Source organism: Mesocricetus auratus, unplaced genomic scaffold (genome assembly GCF_017639785.1).
Source record: "Mesocricetus auratus isolate SY011 unplaced genomic scaffold, BCM_Maur_2.0 Super-Scaffold_100006, whole genome shotgun sequence".
Taxonomy (NCBI): Eukaryota; Metazoa; Chordata; class Mammalia; order Rodentia; family Cricetidae; genus Mesocricetus; species Mesocricetus auratus.
In genome coordinates, this window is record NW_024429190.1 from 11,509,567 (window position 1) to 11,521,799 (window position 12,233).

General features: G+C 42.2%; 1 protein-coding gene and 1 pseudogene across 4 annotated transcripts in view; one reads left to right on the forward strand and one right to left on the reverse strand.

Moving 5' to 3' along the window:
* The first annotated feature begins 2,351 nt into the window (after positions 1–2,351).
* The window catches only part of Mtmr3 (myotubularin related protein 3), a 104,025-nt gene continuing 94,143 nt past the window's right edge, over positions 2,352–12,233 (forward strand). For 2 of the 4 annotated variants that reach the window (XM_040746805.1, XM_040746808.1), the window contains exon 1: positions 2,352–2,539. The gene's annotated coding sequence lies outside the window, so the exon portion shown is untranslated. The remainder of the gene's footprint in view (positions 2,540–12,233) is intronic. The other 2 variants (XM_040746807.1, XM_040746809.1) reach the window with 1 other exon arrangement.
* LOC121140739 lies at positions 8,896–9,105 on the reverse strand (annotated as a pseudogene).

Consider the following 12,233-nt stretch of genomic DNA (forward strand, 5'->3'; position numbering starts at 1 on the left):
GAATTCATGGGTACAGGGAGAGTCCTTCAAATGTTTCAAATACTGGTTGAGGAGCCAATCAAAGATTTCCTTCTTTACTCCAGATCAAAAAGCAAATTGTTATTCTTGATAAAAAGAGATGAAAGTGACATGCCAGCCCGTTTGCTCTTTCCGTGTGGACTGTGAGACTGGTGGCTGAACGGTCTATCCAGAGCCACTTCATTAGCAGCGAGCTCTCCAACAGGTCATTGACCTGGCAGTGGTCACCCATTGGTGGCCGTCCATTTATTACTCTACATATCATGCCACTCAGCTATTGGATGCTCATTTCTTTTCCTGTCCCACAGATGCCATGGTGATATACAGAAGGGGAAAATCAGGACAGTGGTATATAAACGAAAGTGTAGGGTTTATTCCTATCACTACCTTTTTTTAATTTTTAGGTCTAAGAGATACAATTATTGTGCTTCAAATTAGCTTTGTGCTTTTCTAGTGAAGGTGAAAACTGAGACACAACCAGTTGCATAGAAGAGGAAGAAGACATCAGTTTCTCAGAGAGTAATGGGAAGTCTTTTCTAACTTTGAACTGAGATGTAATGCCTTCCTTGAGATTTTGTGATGTAGTTGGTATCACAACCTAATGAGTAATAGTATAGTTTTGTTGTTGTTGTTGGCTGGGTCTGGGTTTGAATTTTCACTTAAGTTCAGTTTATTCTAGGTTTTACTTAATTCATTTGTAATGAAGATAAATCTCTATTCACTAAAGTTGTGGGGATTCAACTAGATAAAATATAAATACCTGTTATTCCTTAGTTAATTAGGAGATTTGTCTGGCTATTGTGTAGCACAATTCCAGTTGCTGGAAACCTACTGACAAATAAGACAGCATCCCTTTTTCCCTAATTGTTCTTAAATTCCAATGGAACAGAAGCCAATGATGTTGAATACAAAGAAACAAATAATTGCAGAGTGCTGTGGAACAAAAAAAAAACAACAAAACAATGTAGCAAACACAGGGATAAATTTCATTTACTTGTTTTCTGGAAAAGTCAAGGACTCATCTGAGGGAATGAGAGATTAGGATCTAAGGCGGTGGTTCTCAGCTCCTAACGCTGCCATCCTTTAATACAGTTCCTCTCGTTGTGGTGACCCCCAGCCATAAAACTATTTTCCTTATTACTTCATAACTGTAATTTTGCTACTGTTATGACTCGTAACGTAAATATTTAATATGCAGAATAGTCGACATGTGGCACCTGTGAAAGGGTCGTTGGATCCCTAAGGGGTCAAGTTATTACAGTGTTGGTGTGTGGGATTCTTCTGCAGACCAGTTTGAGCAGTTTTGCTGTTGTTGCTTTTTTTTTGGTTTTTGTTTGAGCACTGAGATAGTTTTGTTTGAGACAGGGTTTCTCTGTGAAACAGTCCTGGCTGTCCCCAAACTCACTATGTAGACCAGGTTGGCCTCGAACTCACGTATATCCACCTACCTCTGCTTCCCGAGTGCTGAGATTAAAGGCGTGCGCCACTACCGCCCAGCAGCACTGATATTTTTAAAATTATTTATTTATTATGCATACAGTTTTTTTTAATTTATTGTGCATACAGCCTTTTGTCTGCAAGCCAGCAGAGGGTACCAGATCTCATTCAGGGTGGTTGTGAGCCACCATGTGGTTGCCGGGAATTGAACTCAGGACCTCTGGAGGAACAATCAGTGCTCTTAACCGCTGAGCCATCTTTCCAGCCCAACATACAGTTTTTTTTTTTTTGGTCTGTGTACATGCATGTACCCTAGGAGAAGGCATCAGACCTCATTATAGATGGTTGTGAGCCACCATGTGGTTGCTGGGAACTGAACTCAGGACCTCTGGAAGAACAGTCAGTGCTCTTAACCGCTGAGCCATCTCTCCAGCCCAGCACTGATATTTTTTATTAGAAGGTTGAGGCAGTTTGAACTTGTATGCTGAGCATAACCTGTTTCACAGTTTATTTACACGCACTGTATTAAGGTAGTTTTATATTGGTTATACTTGCTGGGGAAAGTCAAGTAAGCCAAATACTGTCTTGAGCTACTAAGCTAGCAAAGAAACCTCCTGAAAAATCTTTCTATCCCTTGGTTTTCTTTTTCTTAATTTATAACGGCTCATCTATTCATTTCCCATTTTCCTATTCTCTTTTCGCCTGACTCCTCCAGGTGCTTCTCGGCAGCCACTTTCTGCCGACCTGCAGCCCCGCCCACATCCTGGGGCTTGACCAACTCGCCGGGCCCCGCCCCCGTCCGTCCCGTGACAGCCAGCCCACTTCCACCCACCCCCGACCGCCGACAGCGCGCCGAGCGTGCGCGCGCGACCCCGCTCGCAGCTCCGATCGGCCTCGGGAGCGCGCTCTGTGTGGCCGCTGCCGCCATGTTGTTGTGGTTGTGAGGAGGCGGCGGCGGCAGCGGAGTAGCCGGCGGAGACGCTCCAGCGGCTCAGGCGCTGCCCCACGCCGGCCCTGGCTGGCAGCCTGGTGGGGTGGCGGAGGAGGCCGTGCAGTGGCGAGCCTCGCCATGTCCTGCCACCTGGTAAGAAGCCCACCGCCCCCGGCTCCGGTGGCCAGGAGGTGCTGGAGGAGGGGCGGGCCTCGGCCGGGCGCGGCGGCTGTCACCGGCCGAGGAGGTGGCGGCGGGCGGCGGGCGGGGGTGGCCGCGGCCGCCGGGGGCAAGCTCGCGGGGTAGAGCTCAGAGGCCCCGCCGGGAGACGCGGGGGAGGCGGGGTCGCCGAGCCGGGCGGCCGTCGTGAACCTGGCAGACCGGTAGCACCCAGAATGTGGGACGCTACCCCTGGAGCGCCCTGGAAAATGCTTCCGGGCCCCCGGGAGGTGAGTGTGTGGCCCGAGGCCCTGGCCGAGTCTGTGGGAGAGGCCAGAGGTCGTGCTGTTGGCACCCACGGGCGAGCCGTGCGGGCCTCAGCCTGACTGCAGCAGGGCATCCTCCTGACCTGGTAGTACTTGAAGGGGAATGAAGAAGGTTCAGGGTAGCTGAAAGAGCTCAGGGAGCATTGGTTAGATGGCTCTGCAAAAGATTAGTGTCTTTTCTTGGGTAGAAATTGTGCTGGGTATATTGCATTTCAGACCTAAGATGATATTGTTGGTTGGGGTCAGAAAACTTATTTCAAAATTATGGAGTAGAGTTTGTGCACTCTAATAGGCACTCTGGAGTCTGTTTATCTCACTTGTGAGTTTTACACAAGGGCTTCGGTTAGATCTTGGTGTTCAGTCGTCTTCAGACTGAAGTTTACATTCTTTTCTTACTATCTTGACATCCACTTTTTTCTTTTTGACATTTAGTTTTTTGTATTAAAAAGTGCATATGCTCTTGTAGTGGTGGTCCAACTTCGTTTCTCATAATGAGAACAGTGAACCTTTAGAGGTTATTGAATTATAGAAGGTGATTCTTATCAAGATGTTTGATTTTTGTTTGTGGGGATGTGAAGGATTCCTCTCCCTTTGAGATTCTGCGATGTTTCAGTGTAGCAAGACACATGCTCTTGTGTTTTTATTTGGAGACCAAATTACATGAGTTGGTGGCCAAAGACAGACTTCTTTTCAATGACTTGAGCGAGTAGAAGAGTTTACAGAATGACACTGTTTTGGGTAAACGCTGTGCAATGTATTATTAGACTAAATTTGGAAGCTTCTAGAAGGTTAGATTGATTGCCTCTGAAGACATCTTTCAGCTCTATGATTGTTCATTTAGATAACTCTGAGCAGTTGTGAGCAGCATAGAGAATTTGTTTACAAGGTAATAGAACACATTTTATCAAATAAATTAGTGCTGTCTAACTGAAGGTATGTCCAGAGAGACACCAAAGAGCCTGGAAGAAAGTAGAGGAAATGAGGCATGAAGTGAGCTTCCTGCCCACAGCGGGGTCCTGAAGGTGCTTTCTAACATACCAACATCGTAGTTGCTCCTAAACCAATCCGACTCAGGTTTCTAGTAAAGTGGAGGGTGCTTTACAGTCATTTGAGATCAGGGTTGCAAACCTGGAAGGTGTACTGTGGATTGTGAAAAGTTCTTGAAATTTGCCCCCGGCTGTGAGGTGTGATAAAGTCAGTTTAAAAACCTGCTTACAGTCCTGGCTAATACTTTCTATGGTGAAGTGGAATGCTGAGTTGTTAAGGGATGTATTCATACTTCAGAGGGGTGTGTTGAGGATTGTTACAATTTGGAAGAGGTGAAAGAAGGTGTTGTTACAGTTGCATAGGGTCTCATCCTGTCATATCATAGAGAAATATTTTTAGAGAGGTGCACTTAGTTCAGTAAAGACCAGAAGCCTTTTGTTTCCTGATATCCCCACTACTTAGCACAGTTCTCAGCAGAATTTTCTTTACAGATTTTATTTTAAAGCCTGTGAACAGTATTGGTATGAGAAAAAGCAGCATTAGTTATTAAAAGTGACTTGGTGTCTTACATTGAAGAGGGAGTTTTCACTCTTTGAAACTTTGACTTTTCTGTTTTCTGTAGACTTGAACTCTGTTTTTGAGTCTTTATTTTATTTTTCTGAGATGGGGTTTCTCCTTAGCTTTAGGAGTCTGTCCTGGAACTCGCTCTGTACACCAGGGTTGGTCTTGAACTCACAGAGATCTGCCTGTCTCTGCCTCCCAAGTGCTGGGACTAAAGGCATGTGCCACCACCACCCAACTTTGTTTTTGAGTCTTAATGTATTTAAAACTTTAGGAGTTAATACATATTATTGAATTTATAGGTAGTATAGACTGATGGAAAAATTTTCATTGGCAGACAGGCAGACATATGGATCATGATTTCATTGTGTCATTAGTTGCTGTCAGGATATTATTTCCCTGGACTTGAGTTTGCTTATCTGGATAATTTAGAGCTCATATTTAGGCTAATTTTACACATTAATTTTTTAAATATATGAAAGTGCATCTTCTTTTATTTGAAAGAAATATTAACTCAGGCTACAATTGCCAGGAGTTTGAGAACATTGTGGGCCACATAAGCAAGTGCCACATCAGTCAGCAAGTGCCACATCAGTCAGGGCTTCATAGTAAGAGCCTGTCTTGAAAAATGAAAACAGAAGCAGGGGAGATGGCTCACTGGGTAAAGACATCTACTTCTAGGCCTGAGTTTGATCCCCTGGACCCATGTGGTGGAAGGAGAAAACAACTCCAAGCTGTCTTCAGACCTCCACATGTGTGCATTGGCACACATGAACACACACACACACACACACACACACACACACATACACACACACACATTAAAAAGTTAACAAAACTCAAAACTCTTGCCCTAAAATTCCAGAAATAATAATCTGTCTTGGGTTTTGCTTTTAGCTTATGGATTTTATACATTTCCCAAAAATGCACTGGAAATTGAGTGCTTGTTGCAAATATGCAGAAACAGTATGCTTATACTGTTGTAATTTTCTTAATGTTGAAATCAAGTTGGGTTTCAGAGGGAACATTATAATTTTGTGTGAAGATATAATACTAAGTATGTTTTGGGAGAAGTTTGCAATCTATATGGCTGGTTTCTTACAGATGACCCAGTTCTGTAATTTAAATGGTGAATTTGTCAGTTTTAGAAATTATATTTATTTATTTGTGTGTATGAATGTGGGTGCATGCATGCCATGGTGCACATGTGTAGGTCAGAGGACAGCTTGTAGGAGTTGATTCTCTCCATTCATCATGTGGGTTCTGGGGATGGAATTTAGGTTGTCAGGTTAGGCTGCAAGTGCCTCTATTTCCTGAGCTATCTCCCTAGGCTCTCCATGGTGAATATCTATGTATTTCATAATCAGTGAAACATCAATTTAGAATTAAGTATGAGGTTACATCCATATTGGATTGAACTAGGGCTCCCAGTAATTCAAGACAACTACTATAGCTATTAACATGTCATTACTATTTTAATCTTAATTTTGTGATTTTGATACTGATATGCTTTCATTTGAATTTTTGTACTGTATTTGTATTTTAAGTTCATAATACACTAAAAATGAAAATTGTTTTATTGTGATAGTGGATAGACCAGTAAGTCTTGAATCTACCTAGTGCTACTCATTAACCTTTTTTTGGGGGGGGGCTTTATAACATTCCCTCATTATTAAAGGAAGAACAGTGTCTAATTATTTCCCACGTTGTGAGGGAAGATCAAGTAGAATGGTGTACATGAGGAGCAACCTCAAAATGTAATGACGTTAGAATCCTATTGAATTAGAATTCTTTTTAAAAAATTTGCTAACTTTTATTTTATTTTAGTATTTTGCCTGCATGTATGTCTGTGTAAGGATATTGGATCTCCTGGAGTTGGAGTTACACAGACAGTTGTGAGCCATTATGTGGGTGCTGGGAACTGAACCTGGTTCCTCTAAAAGAACAGCCAGTGCTCTTAATCTTTGATCCATCTCTCCAGCCCCTACCATTTTTTTTTTTCTTTCAAGACAGGGTTTCTCTGTTGCTTTGGAAGCTGTCCTGGAACTCTTCTCTGTAAACCAGGCGGATCTCTGGGTTTGAGATCCGCCTGCCTGTACCTCCTGAGTACTGGGATTAAAGGTGTGTGCCACCACTACCAGGCCCCCTAGAATTCTTTTTAAAGAGGTTTTTATGAAAGAGTTGGCTTGTCTAGATGAGTGGTAGTGCTGCACGCCTATAATCCCAGCACTCAGGAGGCAGAGGCAGGTGGATCTCTGTGAGTTTGAGGATAGCCTGGTCTACAGAGTGAGTTAAAGGACAGCCAGGGCTGCACAGAGAAACCTTGCCTCCCACTCCCCCAAATAAACAAGAGTTGACTTGTGAGTAGTGATAAGACAGATGCATGTTGTTCAAATGCAGAATTTCCTAATGTCGCTAATAAGGCAACAGAAGTGGAGAAACCATTTAACACTTGAATCTGTTAATAGTGTTGTAGGAGAGAGGATGATGTCATCTGCAGTGTGAGCCCTGGTTGGGCTTTGCTACTGGGTCTGGAGTAAAGCCCATCAATTCAAATGCCCATAAGGATCATGCAGAATAGACTATATTTGATCTATTCCCTTCCTTTTCCCTTCCCTCCCCTCCTTTTTTTGAGATGGGGTTTCTCTGTGTAACAGTCCTGACTGTCCTGAAACTTTGTAGCCCAGGCTTTGTAGACCAGACTGGCTTTGAACTCACTGAGATCCGCCTGCCTCTGTTTCCCAAGTGCTGGGATTATAGGCTTAATCTGTTTTCTTATTTTGGAGCTGTGATAGAAAGTGGTTGGAGCAAAGAGCTTCATATGTTCTGTGTAAAGTTTTAGAACTGTGTTTTAGTTCCTTTTAAAATGTTTTTAATTTTTTTTTTTTTTGGTTTTTTCCAGACAGGGTTTCTTTGTGGCTTTGGAGGCTGTCCTGGAACTAGCTCTTGTAGTCCAGGCTGGTCTCGAACTCACAGAGATCCGCCTGCCTCTGCCTCCCAAGTGCTGGGATTAAAGGCGTGCGCCACCAACGCCCGGCTAATTTTATTTTTTGTGTATGCGTGTATACCGTGTATGTGCAGGAGCCTGTGGAGGTCAGAGAGTTGTCAGATCCCCTGGAGCTGGAGAGTTACTGGTGATTATGAACTTCCATGTGGTTTCTAGGACCCAAACCCAGGACCTGTGCAATTTCTCCAGTCCCAGAACTGTGCTTTCTAAATGTCGAGTGGCATATTACAGGGCAATGCAATCAGTGTGGTGGTTATCTTAAAAAGCCTTAAAAAGATTAGTTAGTACATTGCTAATAGTAAAAATGTTGGTTTGAGAACTGTATTATTATTATTATCTAAATTTGTATTGGGCATGGCATATACCCTTAATCCTAGCACTCTAGAGGCATGAGGATCTCTTAAGTTGAGGGCAGCCTGGGCTGCATAGATATGTACAGGTATATATATATGTGCATGCATATTTGAGCAGAAGCTAGATCTTAACTTTGGGTGTCAGTTTTTGGGAACTGCCATATTGTATTTTGAGACAGTCTTCTCATTGGTTCCTGGTGCTTTGTATTTGGATTTGTCTAAGCTGACCAGCTGACTGACCTTCTGGCTCCAAAGATCTGCCTGTTTATGTATGCCTCGTCATCAATGCTGGGTTTATAAACATGTGCCCCTAACACACAGTTTTAGGTGCTTTCTGGGGATTGAACTCAGGTCTTTATGACTGTGTGGTAGACACTTTACCCATTGAGCTGTCTCCCTAGCCTTGTAACTTTCTTTTTAGTTTTAAAAAGTTTTACTTTATTTTTAGTGTGTGTGTGTTCATGTGCAGGTTTGGATGTAGGTGGGCACTTAAGATGCCACAACGTGTATGTAGAGGTCAGAGGTCATCTTGTAGAAGTCAGTTCTCTCCACCTTGCTTGTCCAAAGGATTTAACTAAGGTTGTTACCCTTGGCAGCAGCAGGTGTCTTTATCTGCTGAACCATCTTGCTGGCCCTAATTTCTTTAAAAAGTCTGTCTTTTTAAAGTATAACATTGTACTTTGCATGTAAATTCATTTGCCCTTTACCCTTTGACCCCCCCAATCCTGTGGTGGCCTTCTTTCTTCACCTCATCTGATTTCATGTCATACACACACACACACACACACACACACACACACACACACAGAGAGAGAGAGAGAGAGAAAGAGAGAGAGAGTTAAATTTAGATTCCACACAGTAGGATGGAAGACATATTCTTTTCTTTTCCTTCTGCCTTTTATCTTTCCTCTACCCCTTTCTCCTCAGCTCTTTTTTTTCTTCTCATATAGCTTCCCCCCCTTTTTTTTCTCTGCAAAGATCTTTGCTGAACTGTTCCTTCCAGAGTGAGGGGACTTAGCCACAGGGCCATAACCAGACACCCCACCCACCTCCCAACACCTCAGTTTGAATTCAGTATGATAGACTGTCATGGCCAGCAGAGGAGGAGGGTGAGCTTCAGCAGTCACTTCTCTGGGGAGCATAGTTAAGTAGCTTTTCAGTCAGGTCCAAGTGTGTTAGCAGCATGTGGCGGCAGCAGTAGCACTTCAGGCCCAGAGCATCCAGGGCTTCCCCCTCAGTGTACTCGGCTTGAAGCAGACCCAGGTAAGCTTCTCGTTTGTTGCTGACGATCTTCCCTCAGGTGAAGCAGCACACTGGGATGATCATGGTGGTGTCTCATATTCCCTTTTAAAATGAAAATGCTTCTGATTATGAATGTTATAGTTCATATTCATTAAATAAGGAACACAAGATGTTTGGTGTGGTGGTACACATATGTAGTCCCAGCACTTGGGAGGGAGGTGAATGAAAGAGGATTAGTTTAAGGCTAACCTTATCCACATAGTGAGTTTGAAGCCAGTTTGAGCTATAGGAGATTCTGTCCAGAAAAGTCAACAAACAAACAAAACACATTCCCAAACCCAGGCAGCCATCTCAATACCAAACCAGTCAAATCATCTCAGAAGAATACATAAAATTGAGATGACTATACATGATTATAACTCTTAGATTATACATTATCTATTGGAATACTTAGAAGAAAAACTTTACATATGAAATTTATATTCTCATAATGGATATTTAATATTCTGTAATCTTAGTTTACAACTTTTTTTGTTGTTGTTAATTTACAATTTTTTTTAGTGGTTTTTCAAGACAGGGTTTCTCTGTGTAACAGTTCTAGCTGTCCTGGAACTCACTCTGTAGACCAGACTGGCCTTGAACTCACTGAGATTTGCCTGCCTCTGCCTTCCGAGTGCTTGGGATTAAGGCGTGCACCACGCTGCCTGGAGCTATTTTCTTAATCTTGTAAATTTGCTTATCAGGTCAAAGGTGTATTTTTTGTTGTTTTTGCTTCTTTCCTGGATGTTGAGTCAAGAGCCTTGAATAATGCTTAGAACCTCCATCCCTTGAAATGGAGGTGTTTTAAAGTTTGGATATGATGAAGGTATATTGATACCTTCAACTTGTTGGAACCTATATATATATTCTTACTAGTAATTTACCATCTATAGGTTATCATTGTGAGATTAAAGTGAATTAGTTTCCTTGTTCTTTTTTTAGCATCAAGACTGAACCTCTACAGTTTAACTCTGTGTGTGTGTGTGTGTGTGTGTGTGTGTGTGTGTGTGTGTGTGAAAATGAGTTAAGTAACAAAGCGAATCCTTCCTAGTTGGTGATCGTGCATGCCTTTAATCCCAGCACTCAGGAGGCAGAGGCAGTCAGATCTCTGAGCTCAGGCTAGTTTGGTCTACAGAGCAAGTTCCAGGACAGCCGGAGCTACACAGAGAAACCCTGTCTCCTTATTAGATGCCCACAAGAATTTGAGACTTTTTTTTTTAAATTGGATATGTAGCTTAGAGGTTTTGACATTAGACTTAGAAATAGATGGAAATCTGCAGTAAGAACTGGCAGCTGTTTGTACCTGCACTCCCTACACTACTTGGTGCAGAATAAGTTTAAGTATTCATGGGCCGTTTAAACTCTCAACTTTGTTTTGGAGACTGCATCTCATGGAGTCTAGGCTAGCCTTGAAGTTGTTGTGTAGCTAAGGCTGGCATTGAATAGTCTGATCCGGCCTCAACTTCCCAGGTATTGAGGATTATAGACATGTCATCATGCTTGACCAGCATATATTTAATTACTCACATGTAAGTAAATTAGATTGTTCTTTTAAAAACATTTATGAGGCCGGGCATTGGTGGCGCACGCCTTTAATCCCAGCACTTGGGAGGCAGAGGCAGGCGGATCTCTGTGAGTTCGAGGCCAGCCTGGTCTACCGAGCGAGTTCCAGGACAGCCTCCAAAACAATATAGAGAAACCCTGTCTTGAAAAAAACAAAAACATTTATAATCTTGTTTATTATTATGTATTTGTATATGAGTGTGAGTATGCCATGACATACATGTGGAGGTCAGAGGACAGCTTTTGGGAGTTGAACCTGGGTTTCTGGGATCAAGCTCAGGTAGTGTCAGGCTTGCATAGGAAGCACTTTTACCTGCTGAGCCATTTTGCCAGTTCAGATTATTCTTTTATGTAATGTGCAGAGAAACTTTGCATGTATCCCTTTATCTTTCAAAGTATTTTTAAGGGTTGGAAAATAAAATCTCTTAAAAGTACTTTTACTAAGTATGTAAGCAACATGCTTTGCCCTATATAATGTCCTTAAATTGCTTTTCATAGTTTGTCATGGAAGTGAAGGAAAAAGAGGCTGATTCCCTTTACCTGTCTCATTTTCTTCAGTTCCTTAAATATATATTCATACAACACTGAAGAAAATGAATCTTCAGAGAAGCAGTATCTCTCCCTTGTTCTGTGGTACTTAAAATCTGGTTTGGTAAATGAATTAATATGTTTATACACAGGTGACAGACACCTTGCACAACATGGGTGGACATGTTAGTAGTGATTAATATCTGTCTGATGAGATAATGTGACTTCTCTATTTCATGTTCTTTTATAATTTCCTTTTAGGTTTTTGAAATGAAAGACAATGTCAGTGAAGTGGGTGGTAATTTGCCTAAGTGAGGCTATGAAAAGATTGGAAACAGTGACCCTGTACTATACTCAGAAATAGTGTCTGAAGTAAGCCTGTGGCAAAGTGATAATTTAGTGGAAATGGCTAGCTAGTTAGCCCCTTATAGGAAGTATGCATCTGTTGATTAGTTGAATGTAAGTAAGAGACAGAAATTCCAAGTTGATAGCCTTTGTTTGGACCTGCAAGAATAAATAGAAGTATGCTAACTGGAAAGGGAAGGGAGTTTTGGTAAATGATTGAACTGAAACCCTTTATATATTTAACACAGAGGCCAGGATATATCTAAGAAAAAAAATGGCCTACAAGAGCTTGGTTACAGAGAACTCGAAGTGGGAAAAAAGGTAGACCTAGTAAGAGTGAGAGCTTGAATTTAAAAGAACAGATTTAGGGAACTAGAGAAAATAAAGCTAACTAATATTTAATGTTAGATTAGTGGTGTACAGTGGAGGCCAAAGAGAGGGATTTCCAAAAGAGGGAAAATTAAGGAGTTTGAGAGAGATCAAGAAAGATGAGGGCCAAAATCATTGGATTTTGTGACTAGTACTGATTGACCACTTAAAATTTGACTAGTTCGCCAGGCGTTGGTGGCGCACGCCTTTAATCCCAGCACTTGGGAGGCAGAGGCAGGCGGATCTCTGTGAGTTCGAGGCCAGCCTGGTCTACAGAGCGAGTTCCAGGACAGCCTCCAAAGCCACAGAGAAACCCTGTCTTGAAAAAAACCAAAAAATTTTTTTTGACTAGTTCAACCAAGAAATAG